The sequence below is a fragment of the Typopeltis vanoorti genome, chromosome 22 (genome assembly GCF_054136105.1).
Source record: "Typopeltis vanoorti isolate ZY-2024b chromosome 22, IOZ_Tvanoo_1.0, whole genome shotgun sequence".
Lineage (NCBI taxonomy): Eukaryota > Metazoa > Arthropoda > Arachnida > Uropygi > Thelyphonidae > Typopeltis > Typopeltis vanoorti.
The window spans coordinates 57,266,134-57,288,445 of NC_143570.1; the positions used below are offsets into that span (position 1 = coordinate 57,266,134).

Below are 22,312 nucleotides of genomic sequence, written 5' to 3' on the forward strand. Positions count from 1 at the left end.
GATGGCAACAGATGAATAATTTTGTTGATAGATAAATATGCGGGATTCAGGTGATACTTCTTCAAATTTCTATCAATAGATTTAGGGATAACAGAAATATAAGGGATTGAAACTCTGTAGTCTGGCAAAGAATCCTTAGGTGCTGGAATATAGGAGTCAATTATCTGTTGGATTTGATGAAGGCTGAGCTTCATCAAATCTAACTTCACACTAACTAACTTCATCAAATCTAGCATCTAACTTTGTAAGCTTGAGGGAGAGGAGCATATATTGTGTGTTCTATTAATGACTTGATAACACCAACTTCTTGAGAGATGTGGTGAGCAAACTTTTGATGACTGTCTGCCCATAAAGGTAGTTTCCAATGGTTGAAAAAGTACTGTGGGTGGTACGAGTAAGAAGAATGTTCAAGTATGGTAAATTACCAGTATATTCTTTTTCCATGGTGAACTGAATGTGTGGGTGAAGGCTAATGATCCGATGTAGGAAAGTGGTAAGTTCATTTTCAGAATATGGCCAAACAGTAAAAAAAAAAAAATCATTGGCATAATGAAACCAAAGAGAGAATTGGGAATGAATGATGAGAACAAGGTATCTTGCAGATCATTTGTGTAATACTTTGTCAACAGTTTGCTAATTGTATTGAGGCTCTCCCACATATAAAATTGTGAAGTTTCTTTCATGTTTATTAACTGCCCATACTGGGCTTTCCAGATCATTCATCAAGAATTTCACATATTTTCTTGAAAAAAATCAAGGATAATTCAAATACAAGAGTCAGATACATAGTTTTGACACTGTTTCTCTATTTGCCAACATTTCATTACCTAACACTATTAGTTTACTATATGATGATTTACCTCCTGAAGTTGTGAAGATTTTTGAAGTTGTTATACAATCAGGATATTTCAGATGGAAAAACACGATCAGTAAACACTGCAATGGGTAGCCTTATGTGTCCATCTCTGGCAAACTATTTTCTGAACCAGCAGACTCTGTATTTGCAGTTGCATTGAAAAAGGGATGCTGGACAGCTGTGGCACTTGTTTTAACAAAAGGAGACATTATGGTTGCCAATTCAATGGAATAGTGAACCTGGAAGTACCTGTGAACAGGCACAGAACTGAAATGTTATGTCTATGAAATAGAGATTGAAGTAAGTCTGAAAGGGGGGGGGGGGAGAATCATCTGTGAGACTAACTGCTCTCCTCAAGACAGCATCAGAAATTTTTAGGGAGGTTATAGATGTACCATCCCAAACATGTGAGAAGTAATCTAAGGATGGAAAGATTTATGATTTATACAGAGTTACTAGCTGGGAAGGTAAAAACAGCATCTTGAGCAGACGAGAAAGAATGCCTAGTTTATGCCCAGGAGAGACTGGAGTCAAAGAAGAGAGATCTGATTGTGTTTGGTGATTTGTGTATTACTGTGGGTAAGGATATATGAGCTGAGATCCCTTTTGTGAGAGATGCTTGGGATATCTGAGTAATGTATGGTTTATTAAATGAGTAGGATGAATGGAGAATCCTATCATCAGCATAGCTGTTAACAGGATTAGTGGTAATTGAGATTAAATCATTTATGCATAGGAGAAAGACAAGGGAGGGAGCATCTAACATAATATGCAGTTAACTAGAGAGAAAGCTACTCTCAATTACAGAGGGTGATTGGTAAACAAAGAAAAGCAATTTGCTTAGCAGGTTTCGAATACAGGTGCGAACAAAAGCTCTGGAAATGTCAAAGATTTCGAGTTGGTCCTTGTTGGAGATCTAAACAGCAGAATTTACTAGACATACAGAAATGTTCTGGGAAAATTTGGAGACATTATCAAAACTAATAATGTAACTGATGATAATGGTAACATGATAGATGATTCACAACACCTTAAGTTAAACGTAACAATAGATACCACTCTACCGACAAGAAAGAAAATAGAATGCATAATTAAGAATCTTCCTAATAATAAATTCCCTGGGTGCGATAATATCCTAGTTGAGCTGCTGAAAGCTTTGACTGCAATAATAACATGAATGAAATTCATTCAGGTCATCTATAAAACAATACAATTACCTGAAGTTTTTACAACATCTACATGCATACCAATTCCAAAGAAAATAATGCACAAAATTGCGAGGATTACAGAACTGTGAGCCTAATATCCCATGCATCTAAAATTATTTTAATCATTGTTAACAAAGAAATTGAAAGAGTCTTAATCGGTGAATTGAGTGAACACAACAGAAAGGCTTCAGAAGAGGAATGGGAATCATTAATGCTATCCTGGAACTAAAAATACTAATACAAAGATCACTTGAAAGAAATAGGAACATTTATATATGCTTCATAGACTTTCAGAAGGCCTTTAACCAGGTAAAACATAATAAAATGTTCAATAAAAAAAAATAAAAAACATAATAAAATATATTAGATAAATTAAAAGAACATGTACTTAAGATTATAAAAATGATTTACACCAAACAGAAAATGCAGCTATTTAACAATGAGACTTCTGTAGTGAAAATAAAAAGAGGAGTTAAACAAGGTTTAATCCTTTCACCAAATCTATTTAATATCTATAGTGAGGTAGTAATGAAAAAGAATGAAAAACAAAAAATAGGAATTAGTATCAATGGTATAAAAGACAACAATCTTAGATATGTTGATGATACCATTCTAATAGCAGAAAACAGAAACAAATTAATGGAATTACTGCAGCTACTAATTGAAGAAGGTAAAGAGTTTGGATTAGATATAAATGCAAAAAGACCAAATTTATGAAACTCTCAAAAGAAAACAGATCCAAGCCAGAAATATTCATAAACAATATGAAAATTGAACATACAACAGAACACAAATATTTAGGCACCTACTTTACCACAGATAAAGAAATAAAAATAAGAACAGCCATAGCTAAAGATGCTTTCTGGAAAAATAAAGATCTGCTGAGAAGTTCTGTGGGTATCAAGACAAAGAAAATAATGATAAGAACCTTAGTGTGACCAATTTTCACATATGGAAGTGAGACCTGGATATTCAAGAAGAGAGTAAGACAACAGATAATGGTCTTTGAAATGTGGTGCTATAGGAGAGCTCTGAAAATCTCATGGACAGAACACGTGACAAATACAGATATCCTACAGAGAATGAGAATACAGAGATCCTTACTACAGGTAATGATTCAGAAAAAGATGAGATTAGTGGGACATGTAATGAGAGGTCGCAGGACAGAGGATACTAACAGTTTTAGAAGGAAAAATTATGGGAAAAGGATCAAGAGGAAAAAAACGAAGGGCACGGCTTGAAGATTTATATCTTCATGGATCATGGACAGGAGCACATGGTTATGCAGAAACAAAAAAGGAAAGCCACCAACAGAGAGAACTGGAAGGACATGGTGCTGCACCCTCACACTGAGGAAGCTACATGAAGAAGTTTTTTAAGCAGCTTTCAGAGATGAACCGTAGACTCAAATATACAAACATTGTTCAAGAAAAAATGAAAGAACTTGTAAACAAGAATCAAACCTTGGATATCCAGTGGCAAACCTGAAGAAAGCATACACTGATTCAGCCAGAGGCATGTGGCGATGTTGTCTGTAAGGTTAACAAAATCAGACTCCATGGTGGATTCAGGAAGTTAAAGAGGCAGTCAAAGAAATGAAGACAGCATATCAAAAGTTCCTGCCAAGTAAGTCAGCTTATGTTCTAAGAGAATACAGAGAAAAATGTAAGACAGCGAAGCACTGTGTAAAACCAGCTAAACAAAAGCCATGAGAAGACTGGTAAGAAAATGGAAAAAATAAATATCAGGATAGTTGCCAAATGTTTTTGGAGGCTATTGAAAAAGCTTAGAAACAGAGGAAATGATTAAAGGAATCTGAGATAATAATTGTGTAGTGAAAGCTGATGATAAAGATATTCTGGATGTCTGGCAGAATTACTTTGAAAGACTGCTAAATGAAACAAGCAGTGACAACATGGTGGTGGAAAACACTCAACAGGAAAGCAATTAGGAATATATATCAGTATTTGAAGTAGAAAAAGCTATCAAAAAGATGAAATATGGAAAAGAAGCCGGAATACATGATCAGAAATGATCAAATATAGAGGTCTAAGTTTAACAGTGACTATGCTGCATAATTCAGAATGCCTCAGAGGGTCAAATTTCTGATGATTGGAGTAGAGTGCTTATAGTACCATCTATAAAAAGAGAAATAAAGGGAGGCCCTGGACTTCACTGAGTCCAGAGACTCATCGCGAGAAACCCAAATCAACCATCATACCTCTCCATGAATCCATTCACTGTCAGGGAACTCGCAACAAATTCTAGCAATCCATTCCACTCACTCACCATCTCCATGCAAAATTGTTGCATGGAGATGGTGACAACAATTTTATAAAACCCCTTTAATATCTTAAACATTTCTATCATGTCCCTCTTTTTGCTGCCTGTCAACTAAACTTTGTAACCCACAAACCTTCAACGTATCCTCGTAGGGAGCATTCCACAGAAATGCCACGATCATGGTCACTCGTCTCTGAATCCTTTCAACCGCTTCCTGCTCCCCAAGAAACCAAAGTGATCAAATCTGTGCACAGTAGTCACGATATGGCTGAATCATAGCCTTATAAAGAGGAATAACAGCGTCCTTATCTTTACTTGTTAGCATATTTTTCAACATCCAAGTAATTCATTGAGCTATTTCACCAACTTTTGCAATATGTCTTCTGAACTTCAACTCTTTGTCTACTCGTCCCTAGTCCTAAAGTCCCTAGGGACGAGTAGACAAATCAATTTCCTGCAATCCAGTATCATCAATATGATACACCATATGCAACCTTTTCAACTCAAAGTGCATAACCTTACATTTTGCAACATTAAAATGACAATTGTTATCCATTGCCCACAATGCCGATTTATTTAAGTCATTCTGCAGGATATCTATATCACCTTTATCAACTCCCCAGCTTTGCATCATCATCAGCAACAACTGAATATTCCCTCTTAAATCTTTCCCCATGTCACTGATACAAATTAAAGAGTAGTGGCCCTAATACAGAACCCTGAGGTTCTGTACCAGGACCACTACTCCACTATTCACTAGTCTTCTCCTAGATTCCACTCCACCATATACTACTTTCTGGGGTCCGTCTGTCAGCCACCTCCAATCCATGCTATGAACCTTATATCCATTTTCATTTGCGTTTTTGTAATAGTTTTCCATGTGGTATTCTGCCAAATGCCTTGGCAAAGTCGAGCAGTATCATGATGTAGTCATTACCTTTATACAATTCTGCTGTCACTTTATTATAAAATGTGAATAAGTTACTAAGACAGGATCTAGCCATGCTGCCCACTATAGATGTTTAAAGTTTTTTCACTTGGTTATACTATAAATTAAAGATGCGAAGAAATTATATTCTTGGCTTAATCCTTTATCCAAGTGTAAGCAAACAAAGTTTGCACATGAAGTGACTTCATGCACAAACTTTGTTTGCTTATACTTGGATAAAGGATTAAACCAGTAATATAATTTTTTGACATCTTTAATTTATGCCCACTATAGCATATCACATCCCTATCCACCCACTGTTGCATTTTACCTTTCACCAACTTTTCCAATTCTTTATCAACCATTCCCAGTATATTAATTAACCTTACCCTCTTTCCACTTCCTTGGAACCCTGCCAGAGTTGCGACTTAGATTGAACAACTTCATCAGAAAATGCTAATTCTCTGTGGCAGATTATCATACAGAAACTGCTATCCAAGTGGCAGCTATCTTGGAACAGAGAGAGCAATAATAATCTCTACTAAATTAAGCCTGAAATTAAATTATGGCAGTCTAACGTATGCAGAGTTCGAACAGAGGAAGTTGTTCTTGCTTGATTCTGCATAGGTCATAGTCATCTCACCCACCCCTTCCTTCTGAGGGGTGATGACATGCCTATGTGTGAGTTTTGTGACTCTAGATTATCCATCACTCATATTTTAATTGAGTGTCCTTGTTTCACCAATGAGTGCAGTCAGTATTTTAGCCACTTTAATAATCTCTCTGAGCTCTAAACTCTTGGGCAGATTTTTTCAGACTCATCAACTGTCAACCTGGTTTAAGTTTTTACAGAGCATTAATCTTTACCATGTTATATAAAGTATTACTTTTTAGGTCATTGTAAATATGTTTTTTTAAGAAACCTGACATTTATGTTTCATGAGTTTTAATATTTTTTATACTTTTTTACAATTGTTTTATTTGTTTTTGTACACTTATTTTATGCTGTCTTACTTATTTATTGAGTAATGTAGGAAACACATATTACTTCAAGTCTGAACGAAATCCAAACCAGACAGAAAACATGGGAAACGACCGCAAACTGGAAAAGGTTAAGAAACTTTGGAAAAAGAAAAACGTGGTGAAATATGCCACTGGAACATTAGAAGCATAGCACATAAAGAAGAAGAATTAGAAAAAATTTTAAATGATGAAAATATAGAAATTGCAGTTCTTACAGAAACAAAAAAGAAACTTAAAGGAACAAAAGAAACAGCTAACTACAATATCATATATAGTGGAGTGGACAAACAAATACATGCAAAAGCTGGAGTAATGATTTGGATCCATAAATCAATTAAAGCAAAAATAACTCATTACACATACCGGAATGAAAGAACATTAGAAGTGCAATTAAAATTAAATGAAGAAAATTTAACAGCTGTTGGAGTGTATGCCCCTGAAGAAGGAAAAGAAGAAGAAACATATTACTTTTATAAAGAGTTACAAGGAATATATGAAAAATTAAATAAAACAGACCATATAATTATAGCCACAGATCTTAATGCCAGAATAGGAATGAAAATAAATTAACAATAATATACAAAAATTTGGAGAACCAACAGTAACAAAAATGGAAAAACTCACTGATTATACAATATATAATAATTTAAAAATAATGAATACATTTTACAAACATAAAAATATACAAAAATATATGTGGTGTGCAAGAGGACAAAAATCAATAATAGACTACTTTATAGCAAATGAAAAACCTCTTCCTAGACGTTAAAGTTAGAAGGGGGCTAGAAATTGACACAGATCACTATTTAGTACAGGCAAAACTAAGATTTCCAACTGGCTACAAAAAATACAAAAAAATAAAAAATAAACAAACTAGAGAAACAAATTCTAATTACAAAGTAAGACTACTACATGATTCAAGTATAAGAAATTTATACCAACAGAGGATTAATAACTACTTAGAAAAAATACAAGAAAATGAAGACATTGAGAAAGAATGGAATAATATAAAAGAAATTATCGCATCAGCAGCATATGAAAGTCTAGGAACACACAAAAAATATCATAAAAATAAAAAATTACATATATGGGACAATGAAATGAAAACAATAATTGAAAATAAAAAGCTGGCTTTTAAAAGATGGTTAAGTAGCAAAAAACATGAAGATGAAATTGAATATAAAAAAAGACGAGCAATAGCCAAAAGAGAAACCAGAAAGACACACAGAGAAAGCTGGGAAAAATTTGTATCATATCTAGAAAATGACATATACAAAATAAGACCCAGTGCGTACAAAATACTAAAACACATGAACGCAGATAAAAAAGAAACTGCAAATATAAATTGTGAAATAGATGTAAAAGAATTCTTGGATTACTTTACAGATCTTTGGATGGATAATACTGGCTTCAAAAGTAATTACACCAGAAACTTGCAAAATACCTTAAATGATATGATAACAATGAAAGAATTAAAGGACAACCTAAATAAAATTAAAAATGGCAAATCAGCAGAAGAAGATGGGATAAATTCCGAACTATATAAATTTGCTGGAAAAAAATTTCATCAAAGATTACTAAAATTTTTAAATAAAATATATATAATGGACAAATACCAATAGAATGGAATACAAGCATAGTAATACCTATATTTAAAAATGGGGATGAAACAAAACCTGCTAACTACAAAGGTATTAGTTTATTGAATACATGCTACAAAATATATAGCAGAATACTTAATGAAAAACTAAAAATATACAGTGAAAAAATATTATTAGAATGTCAAAATGGATTTAGAAAAGAATGCTTTACAATGGATGTTGCTTTCTGTTTAAAACTAATTATAGAAAAAAGAAGAGAATTTAATTTGGAAACTCGTCTTTTGTTTATAGATTACGAAAAAGCATTTGACAAAGTAAAAAAGATATATACTGTTTGATATATTACAAAGAATAAATATACCTAATATTTTACTACATGCAATATTGAATATATATAAAGATAATGAAATAAAAATAAGAAAACGATTACACTGTAAATCAAGAAATGATACAAGAAAATTAATACACTGTATTAATGAAATATTAATACAGTCGAACACCTTAAACCAGTACTTTCCAAACTTTTCATGTTGGTGACACACCTTTTAGACAAACATAATTTCGCAGCACAGTAATTCAGTCTGATGTGCCTCTCATGGGTCACGTTGCCAGATCAGATATAGTTTAAGTATATGCTTTTACAATTATATTTTGTATAACTTTTAGAAGGTTTGTTTAAAAATCTCTTCCTGTTCATCCAATACCAGGTTAATAAAAATTCACTATTTATAGTAAGTGATTAATCACTTACTCCTTTTAAAACTGATCCCATCATTACCATAACAAGCAACTTCTTTTGATATATAACTCCTTTAAAGGTTGCGTGATATCGTTAGACTATACTCTTGTCTTGAGGGCACAACACGGTCTATTAACAAACCAGAGGTTAAACTTGTTTCACGACACAACCTATCTCATGAAAACCTTTCATTTTTATTAAAAATATATAATACAGTATGATTGAATTAAAAACACATCAAGTTAGCTGAAATGATTCTCTTCTTAATTTTTCAATGTATTTAATGTAAGGCAAGTAAAAGGAAGAATGACTTCGAAAGGATAACTTTAGTGGGTGCTGATGGTATTGAAGCAACAAAATCAGATGTAATAGTCGAGTTACTGAGTGATCACTTTACAAAAGTCTATCACCCAAGTAAAGATATCTCTGTACCTGTAGAAATAACTAATGTGAGAATTGAAGCTAAGAAATCAGAAGTATTTTGCAATTTAATATATTGCAAAATTTAAATGCAAACACTGCTGTAGGTTTAGATGGAATATCAGCTCGGGTGTTGCGTGAATGTGCAAGGGAATTGTCAACTCCTCTTACTTGGATATTTAACTTAAGTTTGAACTCTGGTATGGTCCCTAGGGAGTAGAAGCAAGGCAAAGTAGTTCCTTTGCATAAAGGTGGCTCTAAAACTGCGGTAGTTAATTACAGACCAATCACCATCTCAGGAGTAGTGGTAAAGTTGGTTAAAGACAAAATTCACGAATCGGTGGATCAGGATATGATACGCTATAGAGGCCAACATTGTTTTGTTAAAGGTAGATCCTGCCTTGGCAATCTATTAACTTTTCATAATACAATGACATCTGAGTTGGACAAACAAACTGGCTACACAGTTCTATTTCTGGATTTTGCTAAGGCTTTTGACAGGATACCCCATGGAACACTGTTACGCAAATTGGAGCAGATGGAAATGGATACTAAATTAGTGATATGGATCGGAGAATGGCTCAGGGAGAGATACCAGAAGGTGGTGTATGGAGGAGTCGAGTCCAGGATGAAGCAGGTGACCAGTGGTGTGCCTCAGGGCTCTGTGCTTGGGCCACTGTTCTTTAATTTGTATATAAATGATATAGGAAATGGCTTAAAGGGAGATATTCAGTTGTTTGCTGATGATGCAAAGGTAGCGCAATAAAAAATCAAGCTGATGTTGAAAGTTTGCAGGATGATTTAAATAAGCTGGTAGAATGGGCAAAAGGTAATGGATGTCAGTTCAATTTGGAAAAGTGTAGTAAAGTTATGCATTTTGGGATTAAACGATTACCAGCTGTGTACTACACTGATGGAATAGTTCTCCAAGAGATTGATGAGGCTAGGGACTTAGGGGTGTTGGTAGATAGGGAGATGAAGTTCAGGGGGACACATTGCTAAGGTGTCCAAGATTGCACATAGGATTACTTGGTTGTTGAGGAACACACTGACATCCAGAGATAGAGAGATTATTATTCCCATTTATAAAACGTTGATACTTCCACATTTGGATTACTGTGCTCAGGTCTGGTCACCTGGATTCATTGGAGATGAGGAGGCTGTGGAGAGGGTTCAGAGAAGAGTGACTAAGTTGGTGAGCGATGTAAAAAATGCTCCCTACATTAATAGATTGAGAGCTTGTGGATTGGTTGATAGGCAGATAAGAGGGGATACGATAGAAACATTTAAATTACTGAAAGGCTTTTATAGGATTGATGCAGGGGAAATGTTTCAGCTGTGTGACAGTGATGGAAGAACAACAGGTTATTCCTTGAAATTAAAGAAGAGTGTGGTTAACAAGGGTGTGAGAATAAGGTTTTTTGCCTAGAAGGTGGTGAATGAGTGGAATTCCTTACCTGACTTAGTTGTGAGCTCTTCGTCTGTAAATGAATTCAAGAAGAGACATGACAGATATTGTTTTGCTAGTTTGGGTATCCTGCGATGAGTCTACTGACTCCATGGAGATACCCATAATAATAACAATAATAATAATATTTGATAAGATCAAATATCATATAATTCCTTTAAAGGTTGTGTGATATAGTTAGACTATACTCTTGTTTTGAGGGCAAGACACAGTCTATTAGCAAACCAGAGGTTAAACTTGTTTCACGACACAACCTATCTCATGAAAACCTTTCATTTTTATTAAAAATATATAATACAACATGATCGAATAAAAAACACATGAAGTGAGCTGAAATGATTCTCTCTTCTTAATTTTTCAATATATTTAATATAGGAAAAACAGATTTCAGAGCTCACTTGTTGAGTTTTTTCGATCATACTGTATTTTTATATATAATAAAATATACAAAATAAAAATATATAATATATTTATATTTATTTCCAAGATTAATGTCATTGTTATAAGAAATAGAAAGAAAAGAAAGAAATATATAATAATAGAATTTTAATGAGATATATGAGCTTCATGAGATGAACACAGCTTTTCAATATTTGGTGGAATAGTAAATAAAGACACTCTAATTTCGTCATCAAGCATTCTTAAGCTTCCACGTTTCAATGTCTTCGAGTTTGCCATCGTTGAAAAGGATACTTCACACACGTATGTAGTGGAAAACTGCAAAAGAATTTTTAACGCTTTTTTACCTATGTTTGGATGCATTTTTGAAACACGAATCCAAAAGTTGTCTAAATCACCCTCTTCATACATCATTAACACACTTCGATAATATTTTATTTCAGCTAATTCTTCTTCTTCAATAAGACAAGTTAATCGTTGAAGCTGAAAAAAATGGATTTCTGATCGAATCAGTCTTGTATTTCAATATTTTGGAAGTAGTGATGAATTTTCTCTCCGAGCATTGTTAAATGGTCAACAATTAGCAGGCTGATATCACATTTTAGTTCACAGTCTGCAGTTTTGGAAAACATTTCAAAATTTCCTTCTTTCACTTTCCTTTTCCAAATTTCTATCTCGTCTCTCATAGCACAAATTTTATCCACCGCTGTTAAGATACTTTCTTCTTTTCCTTACATACTGGTGTTTATTTTATTCAAGTGTTCAAATATGTCAGCAAGATTATGCCAATTTTGTGCACCATAATTTGTTTTGAATTAGATTGCAGAATTCATTTTGTTGATTTTCCTCAAAAAGTTTAAGCATCATTTCCCTCAATTCATATAAACGACAAAGCACTTGACCTCTTGACAGCCAATGAACTTCAATGAAGTGTAGTATAAGTTTTTTAAATTTTGCCCCATCTTCACAAATTTTAGCAAATAATTGACCATTTGAACAACTTTGTCCATAACCTTTTTTAATTCATTACCAGTGGTTTGCACGACTAGTGCTTCGTGATTTAAAAAGCAATGAGTAATTATAATATTTTCATTCTCTTTCTTTGCTAAAGCTGTGAAACCTTTTGTTGAACCAACCAATGAACCAACCGCCATCTGTGCATATTCCTATACAATTTAACCATAGCAAATTATTTTCCTTCATGAAGCAATCTACTGTTTTAAATATATCTTTGCCTCTAGTTTTCATTGGAAATTCTAGACAGCACAAGAATTGCTCAATAATTCTGTTAGTATGAATGAAACGTATAAAAACGAGTAATTGTGTTAACCCACTGACATCTCTTGATTTATCTAACTGCAATGTAAAAATCATATTATCGTCTTCAAAAATATCTTTTATTTGCAGCTTAATGTCAGCAGACATGTCTTGAATACGTCTTCCAATCGTGTAATCTGCCAAAGGGATTTTATTAACTTCTATCTCAAATTCGTGCCCAAACATTGTTCGAACAATAGCACAGCAAGATTCCTTTATAGTGGTTTTGGCAATAGTGTGTGGCTCCTTGTTTTTGGCAATTATTTGAGCAACCAAGTAACTTGCCTTTTGAGCTTTCTCTGATGTCTTCATTCTCTTGGTGAACAATGTAGACTGCTTCTTTATAGATTTTGAAAGTTCAATAAAGTATTCTACTGGCTTTTCTGACAAATGACTGTGTTTTGAGGTAAAATGGTGCTTTAATTTGTTTGGTACCATACTTTCATTTGCAAGTATCACCCCACAAACTAAACAATGGGGACAAGGATGGTTTTCATTACCAGAAAATGTGAACCCCAATTTCATATAATCTTTATTGTATAAACGAGGCGTGGAAAATTTTCCTTTACACTTCTTCCGTATTAATGCAGACCGTACAACAGTTGATTCTTGCATAGTTTCCTCTATAGTCGATACATTTTGTTCATCACAAACGTCACCTTCAGCTTTTCTTTTATTAATTAGAAACTTATCCATTTTACGGGTAATTGAACACCAATTTGATAAATAAAACTGTGCGAATTTATTGTAAAGCTTTAACAGTAACTAAACATAAAATAAAAGCACCAGCTCTTCGTTTATTCACGTTGCAGTTAGAATAAACATCAATAATAACATTTGTATGAATAAGTGGGGCACTTTATTTTTATTGGTCGAACGATAATAAAACTGAGTGACTACTATGTGATAAAACCACAGGGATGAATTCGGCTGCATTTATTCTCCATTATTTATCGAAATATATTGATATGAAATATTCTTAAAGGTTAAAAATAATTAAAAGATAGTTTGTATATATAATTTTGAAAGTGAAATTTAAATTCTAGAACGTAAAACATCTTGCAATTACATTCTATTTAAAGTAAAGTATTTTTGGGACTCCTTAGTGTGGCTCTGCACAATTTAGCTTCTGTTTACATTTACTGTTACTCATACTTGAATGAACTATAGAAAACCCCAAAGAAAACGAAACTGATGGTGATGGTTGCATGCAAGTCAGTACAGACTCAGGGAGGGGGTTCCGAGCAGTTGACCAAATATCTTTTTTAACGGCGCTAACTAAAAGTCGTACCAGTACTTTGCAAAATGGATTCCGCTGTGGAAATTTTCAATGATTATTCTGTTTAACGCTTTATGTTCGTGCGACACACCTTCACACTGCAGCCGACACACTAACATGTCGCGACACACAGTTTGGAAAGCTCTGCCTTAAACAATCAAGGTATAGAAATTTCCTGGAATAACAAAATAAATACGCTATTATTTGCAGATGATCAGGTAATAATATCAGATAATGAAGACAATTTACAAAGAGCAATATATAATTTAAACATTATAATAGAACAGTTTGGAATAAAAATTTCCATAGATAAAACTAAAGCAATGGCATTTTGTGGACAAACTCCAGTTAGATGCAAAATAGTTATTAATAATAAAATAATAGAACAGATAAATACTTTCAGTTATCTTGGATGTGAAATATCATATGAAAGAACACTCAACCCAAATATAATACAAAAAGAAACACATTTGAAAATATACAATACTTTAGCAGTGCCCACATTATTATATGGCAGTGAAATTTAGGCAATAAACAAACAAGATAAACAAAGGATAAAAACAAGTGAAATGAGATTTATGAGAAGAACTGCAAAATACACATTATTAGATCAAAAAAGGAACGAAGACATTTTAAAAGAACTAAAAACAAAATCAATAGAAGAAAAACTAAACAATTATAAACAAAAATGGATTGAACATGTAAACTGAATAGCCAACACCCGACATCCTAAACAAATACTAAAATATAAGCCAATTGGAAAGAGAAGGCAGGGTAGACCTCAAAAAAAAAAAAAGGATATTGGATGGATAATGAGACTGGAACAGACCAAAATGGTCTATACCCGTAATTAGTATTATGATGGTGATGATGTACTTCTAAGAAATATTTCATTTATGATTTTTATTGTTATTTCAACATTTATATGGTTTTTAGACCTATATAAGCCCCTTATTTATTTCACTTTTTCAGAAGTATAATATCATCTGCATAAAGTAAAGAGTTAAGATTAACATTGCCAAGTTTGATATCCGATTTATTACCACTTTCCTTCATAATGTGGTGCATATAGATAATGTGCACCTTCGTTACACACTTGATTTAATTTAGAGATTATGTACTACCCCATTTATGCCATATAACTGTAGCATTTTGAAGTGCTTTCCTCTTAGCACCTTGTCATATGGCTTTTCCACATCTACAAAACTTAAACACAAATACTTGTTATGTCTATACTTCAGATGATGACCTTAATATGAAGGTTGAAATGTCAGGAAATTAAAGTAATTATTTCTAGCATGGTTGCAGTCTCCATAATTTACAGAAATAAATCCTTGTTATAATCTCAAGATTTCTCAATTATTCGTCTTAAAGTGAAAATCTGATCCTGACAACCTATATTTGACCTGAATCCAGCTTTTTCTTCACCAAGCTTCCCTTCCACAATTTTTCTTAGCCATTTCTCAAGTATATTTGAGAAATGGCTTGAGAAATAAATCTTACCAGGAACCTGACCTGAATCCAGCTTTTTCTTCACCAAGCTTCCTTCCACAATTTTTCTTAGCCATTTCTCAAGTATATTTGAGAAATGGCTTGAGAAATAAATCTTACCAGGAACACTCAGTAGGGAAATACCTCTATTTCCATGTTATAGATGGGTACTATGACAGCAATACTCCAATCATATGGAATTTGATCCTCTGATCTGAATTATGCAGTGCAGTCACTGTAAAATTTTTATACCTCCATATTTCAGCATTTCTGGTCAAATTTCATCTACTCCAGCTGCCTTTTCACATTTCAGGTTTTTTCTCAATTATTCCTGTATTTGACCTATATTTGACCTGAATCCAGCTTTTTCTTCACCAAGCTTCCCTTCCACAATTTTTCTTAGCCATTTCTCAAGTATATTTGAGAAATGGCTTGAGAAATAAATCTTACCAGGAACCTGACCTGAATCCAGCTTTTTCTTCACCAAGCTTCCTTCCACAATTTTTCTTAGCCATTTCTCAAGTATATTTGAGAAATGGCTTGAGAAATAAATCTTACCAGGAACCTGACCTGAATCCAGCTTTTTCTTCACCAAGCTTCCTTCCACAATTTTTCTTAGCCATTTCTCAAGTATATTTGAGAAATGGCTTGAGAAATAAATCTTACCAGGAACACTCAGTAGGGAAATACCTCTATTTCCATGTTATAGATGGGTACTATGACAGCAATACTCCAATCATATGGAATTTGATCCTCTGATCTGAATTATGCAGTGCAGTCACTGTAAAATTTTTATACCTCCATATTTCAGCATTTCTGGTCAAATTTCATCTACTCCAGCTGCCTTTTCACATTTCAGGTTTTTGATAGCTTTTTCTACATCAAGTATGTTCCGGTAGATAGGCTTATATGTTCGTTATTCATAGGCTTATATGTTCGTTATTCATAACTATTAATTTTTAGGAAATAACAATGTATACTAAAATATTAATTATAATAACCAATTATTTCAAGTTTGATGGCATCTGAGCTATGTTGTCTACTGCTAGTTCAAGAGCTTGTAAGAGAACTTTTATCCATAAACCAAAGGGATTTATGGCAGTTTGTTGAGTGTTGTAGAGCTTCTCTCATTGTGGCCAAAAGATAGTTGAACATATAGGCTGTTCTGGCACCAATGTTAGTTTAGGAATGTTAGTTAAATATAGCAAAAACAGCTGTTGGTGTTGGAGAGACAATGGTGGTTCATTTGCCTTGACATACAGACAAGGAATAGGTGACATGTGAAGTGCCCTAGTTACAATTTTGATGGCGAACAGGGTCTAGCCATCACAGTATATGCTCCCTGGCAGAAACATAGATTTGGAACCTGTAGTCAAGTTTTGATCTTACCAGTGTGCTCTGTAGAAAGCAAAGAACATCTGTCGGAACTCCAGCAGTTAGAAGATAGGGTCCATAGAATGTTCACTGCTTTACCGCACATCTCATAACTTATCTGAGGGAGGAAACTGAGTTTGCTGTCAAATATCAGAACCAAGTACAAATATCCCAAGAACTTGGCTTCCGATGCAACTGGAATTAGTGATTGTCCTAGTCGGAGTTCTGGGTCAGCATGAAGATCACATCTACAGCAAAAGTGCACAGAAACTGTAAAAATCTGAAACCATTTGCAGGTGCCCATTTTGCAAAATGGTCAAAGGCTTGTTACAGCTGTCTTTCAATGACCTTCATATTATGAGTGAGAGAAGATGGTAAATTTATCCATATATAAGGCATTACTTACTGTTGGAGGAAGTTGTCCTGTTATTGAGTTGACCTTAATTGTAAAATGCATGACAATAAAAACAGAACTGTGTGGAACTCCCGCTTCTTGGTTACATGAATGGGAGAGAGTAGTTCCCACTTGGACTTGGAAAGTTCAGTTATGTAAGTCTCTCAGTATTCCAAATCCCAAAGCAATGTCATATTCTTTTTCAATATCGAAGAAAACCAATACTAGATGCTCAGTTTTGGAAGGCATCTCTAATGGATGTTTTCAGCCAGACAATATGATCAGTGGTAGAATGATATTTTTGGAAGCCTGATTGTGTTCTGGAAAAAAGGTTCTTTCTCTCTAGAAACCATAAAAAACAAGAGTTAATAACTGTTTCCAGAAGCTTGCACAATCAGCTCGTCAGGGCAACTGGATGGTAATTATTTAGGAATTTTGGATCCTTTCCTGGCTTAATATATTACTAAGTTATTTATATTCACCTTTTAATTATAATCATCTCTTGCCAGGTATTATTATTATTATTACGGGCAACTCCAGGGAGTCATTAGACTCATCGAGGGAGGCCCCAAATCATTTTCATCACAACTATTCGACATTCATACAGTATCTATCATACCTCGCCTTAAACTCATTCACCGTCACAGCATCCACCACAGACTCGGGGAGCGCATTCCACTCATTCACTACTCTAAAAGTAAAGAACCCAGCTCTAACACCTTTACTAACCACACTTTTGCCCAGTTTCCATGGATGCCCCCTAGTCCTTCCACAACCAGCCCTGTTCTCAAAAATATCTTCTGAATTAATTTTATAGAAACCATTCAGTAATTTGAATGTCTCAATCATATCTCCCCTCCTCCGCCTATCAACCAATTTTTGCAACCCACAAATCCTCAACCTGTTCTCATACGGTTCATTCCACAGACCTGCTATCATCTTGGTCACTCGCCTCTGGATCCTCTCCACCTCCTCCCCATCAAGAAGAAACCTAGGTGACCAAATCTGAGCACAGTAGTCGAGATGAGGTCTTATCAAGGCTCGATACAGAGGAACAATAACCTGCTTGTCTCTGCTTGTCAACGTATTCTTCAGCAACCAAGTGATTTGATGAGCTGATTTGGCCACTTTTGCAATGTGTCCCCTAAATTTCAATTCCTTATCCACCAACACTCCTAAATCTCGTGCCTCATCAATTTCCTGGAGCACGGTTCCACCAATGCAGTAAACTGCCTCCCATCTTTTCACCCCAAAATGCATAACTTTACATTTTGCCACATTAAATTGACATCCATTCTCCCTAGCCCAGACCTCCAATCTATCCAAATCATCCTGCAAAATTTTGACGTCATCTGCATTCACTATTGCCCTACCCAACTTCGCATCATCCGCAAACAAATGAACTGTTCCTCTCAGATCCTTTCCTATATCATTTATGAACAAATTAAACAGCAGTGGTCCAAGAACAGATCCTTGTGGTACACCACTAGTCACAGGCCGTCTTGTGGACTCTACTCCTGAGTAAACCACTCTCTGATATCTCTCCGTCAACCACCCTCCTGTATCCAAAATTACTCTCTCAGAAAATTCTGTTGTAAAAGTGCAACAGTTGATCCATGGTCAATGTTGACAGATGTTTTGCCATCTCATAATGGATATGATCTAATGGATGACATTTAAGTAAAGCAGCTTTCATTTCTTCTTTCATAAATGGTCTGTTGTATTCTTCTGTGCTATTTGAAGAAAAAGAAAAACAGATTTGTTGTTTTTTTCTGCTTTGCATTTTTGGCCAAGGAACTGGGAGGAATAAGATGTTACTGACGTTTTTGAAAATCTCCCTGAGTGTGTCAGCAATCACTATTGGATCAGCAACTGTGTAACCAATGTGCTTGAGGATAGAGAGCTTATGGATGATTATACCTGCCTTTCATATTCCAGGTTTTTGCCCACACTTCTTTGCCGTTGGTAGATCTTGATATAGAAAAAGGAAATTGGAATCAGGATTCCTTTTGTCTATGACACCTAAAGTGTCTTGCTCGGGCTTGTTTGAAAGCAAATCAGGTTTATTGTTGTGGGGTATCTAAGGAAAATTCCCCCAAGTTTTCTTATGGGATTCTTTGGCTGATGTGCAATCATCATTCCACCATGGCTTAGGAAAACATAGGAATCGACTAGATGCTTTAGGAATTGCAGTTATGGCTGCTGCTATAATATACTGTTACATGCTTCACTGCATCACTGATAGGACTGGCTGCTGCAGAATCAAAAACTACTAATGAGGAAATGGTGAAATAGCCACCTGCTCAATTTTCCATCATGATATCCATGATGGACATAGTTGCCCACGTAAAAAAGTGGATATCACAGAAAAGTGATCACTCCCAAATAGGTTGTCATCAGTTTCCCACTTTACCAGTGGAAAAGAGAGGGTGAACAGATATTTAAGTCGATGGCAGTGAATGTTCGGGTAGTCATATGTAAGAAGGTATTGCTTCTTGTTTAATTATTATTATTATTATTATTATTATGTAACACCTCCAGGGAGTCCAAAGACTCATTGAGGGAGAGCACCTACTCTACAACACTCCGTCTCTACCACTCCACCAACTGCAACTACTTTCATTATCTACAACACTGCCGACCATGACCACTATAATCAAACATCCATTCCCATGGCAGGATTCAAACCTGCAACGTTTTGGCTGGAGAGCAGATACGCTAACCACTGGGCTAACCAGACCGGCAGAGGGAGAGACTGTTGTTATCAAGTCTTTCTCAACAAGTCTTTCTTTGATTTTTGTTCAGGCACTACCCTACAGAGTGTAGTCCATCGAAATCCCCCATTAAAAGTAAAGGGGATGGTAACTGTCATATGACATCAAGGTAATCATCAGCAAAATCTGAAGACAGAGAGAGGTAGTGCAGCATACTGTTATTATATTTCTGACCAAGAGTCTTACAGCAACTCATCTATGCTGGTGTTAATTTGGATTTGTTGTAAGTGGTATGGTTATCCACAAGGATGGCAACTCCTATGTGGTCAGGCCCATTCCCTGTCCTTACTAATTATCATAACATTATGGAGAGCCAGATCATCACTCAGTTTCATCCATTGTAGAAATGTTTCCATTATTTCTTTTTGGTAGTATCATCTGACTTCCTATGGTGAGTGGTTTTGTTTTCATTAATCTTGATTTTTGTCTTTTTTTTGAGAATTGTGAACAGCCAGCATCCATCACTTCTTATTCTTCTGAAAAATATCCAAGACATCTTCAAATTTCACTTCCTCTAGGGCACTCAGTATATTGACTGTTTTATCTTCCTGAAGGGGAGTAAAGGTAACCATGCTATCTGTCGATTCACCTTGATCCTCTGTAGTGCACATTCAAATATTTTTTAATAAGAGGATTTTAATGTGGTGGGACTCTTTTTGGTATATCTTCAGGAGTGAGTCCAGAATGATTTCTCACTTCCATTCACTTAAAGGAGATAGCGAGCAAATCATATCTTTCAGAGATGTTGTTATGAGAAGGCAGAACTGACATCCTTGTCAATGTTCTGAGTGAAACTTTCTTTACAGTGGCCTTCTTGGTATAAGAGGGTTTAGCAGATACTGTTGTGGTGTACTCCTCTTCACCTCCTAGTATGTGATGTATTGCTCTGTTTTTAATTTGTATCTCCTTTTTGTCCTTCCACTCTTGGAAGGACAAAAAAAGAAGCATGCCTACCTGGCATGCTCAAGAGTATGCCAGGTAGTCTCCCTCACAGATAGAGCACTTTGATGTTTTGCTCTTCAAATCTTTATTTTCATGTTCTTTACTGGTACATGAAGAGAAACCAGAACCTCTGCTATGAAAACCAACTCAGGTGTAATCAGTGGTGAGCTATAAGGGGCTCGCAGGGTCTCACGCGAGCCCTTTGTTAAATTTTTCTCAAATTTGCGAGCCCCTTGTTCTTCTTGTTTAATGATCTTGTAGAACTAGAAAATACCACCGTGGAATGTGTACATGCTACTATAATTGCTACTTTAAATTCATATGGATTTTCTGATAACTATATAAAAAATCATTTCATTGCATTTTGTTCTGATGGAGCTAGTATAATGTTAGGAAACAAATCAGGTGTTGCAATCAAACTTCTACAAAAATTTCCCAAAGTTGTCATTTGGCATTGCGCTCATCATTTACACTTAGCATTAGACAATTCGATAAAAAACATAAAAGAAATAAATCATTTTGAAATATTTATGGATAAATTATATGCTTTTTATCATCAATCACCAAAAAATCAACGAGAATTAAATACGATTGCAAAAGATGGTATCGGAATTTTAAAGATAAGCCATGTGTTTTGACCACGATGGGAAAGTAACAGAATCAAACCAAATAGCTGCATTATTGAGTGAGCATTTTACAGGGGGTGTACCATCTGGGTGATGACATTGCAATGCCAGATGTGATACTGACAGAACAGAGACTGAAGAAATGGAGGTGTTTAAAATATTGGAGAACTTCAATAAGAACACAGCCATGGGATAGATAGATTTTTATGGGAATTATCAGATACTCTGACCAAGCTGTTTAATTTAAGCCTTAGTACTGAGAATGTGCCAATGGAGTGAAAGGGGGGGGGGGGGCAAAATAGTCTTGCTATGTAAAGGAGGCGCCAAGACAGAAGTGTCAGACTATAGGCCAATCAACATCTCAGAAGTGGTGTTAAGGTATTGGAGAAATTGGTGAAAGATAGAATTCAGGACTGGGTGAATGAAGAATTTGATACTCTATAAGAGACAACATCTTTTTTTGAAGGGTCTTGCCTTAATAATATGCTTACTTGTTATAATAAAGTGACAAATGGAGTTGGATAAGGGAAATGGCTACTCAGTGATATTGCTAGACTTTACAAAAGTATTCAAGATTCCACAAAGAACTCTATTGCATAACTTGGAGAAAATGAGGATGGATATGAATCTAGTGATATCGATGGACATATATCAAAGAGTGGTTTATGGAGGAGTTAAGTCCAGGAGAAAGCAAGTGACCAGTGGTGTACCACAGGGCTTGGTACTTGGTCATCTGTTGTTTAATTCATATATCAGTGATATATAGGAAATGATTGGACAAGAAATATTGAGTTATTTGCTGACGATGCAAAACTTGGAAGAGCAATGGTAAATGAAGATGATGCAGAGATCCATCAGGAAGACTTTGATTTGCAAAAATTATTTAAAATTTTTCATTTATGTATCTGACGTAAATAAATGCTTTATTTATGTCATTTATACACATGCAACTGCTTAAAAATGCTATTAAACCATTACATTGCATTTACTAGTGAAAGAAGGAGAAAAAAAAGAAGAGGGGCAATTCACTATACAATAGTGGTACAGAACCTAACATACCATATGACTGAAGTATGCTGTATGTGAATGAAGACTTAATAAGAATCCCAAAACCGAATTCATTAATAATTAAAAAAATTGAAATACATGCCACTATTATATACATTTATGTATACAAATTATTTGTATAA

At 34.8% G+C, this 22,312-nt stretch overlaps 1 protein-coding gene across 6 annotated transcripts in view; it reads right to left on the bottom strand.

Moving 5' to 3' along the window:
• Positions 1-22,312, bottom strand: part of LOC150094432 (protein alan shepard-like) — a 725,446-nt gene that overhangs the window by 627,181 nt on the left and 75,953 nt on the right. The gene's annotated exons all lie outside the window — the stretch shown is intronic.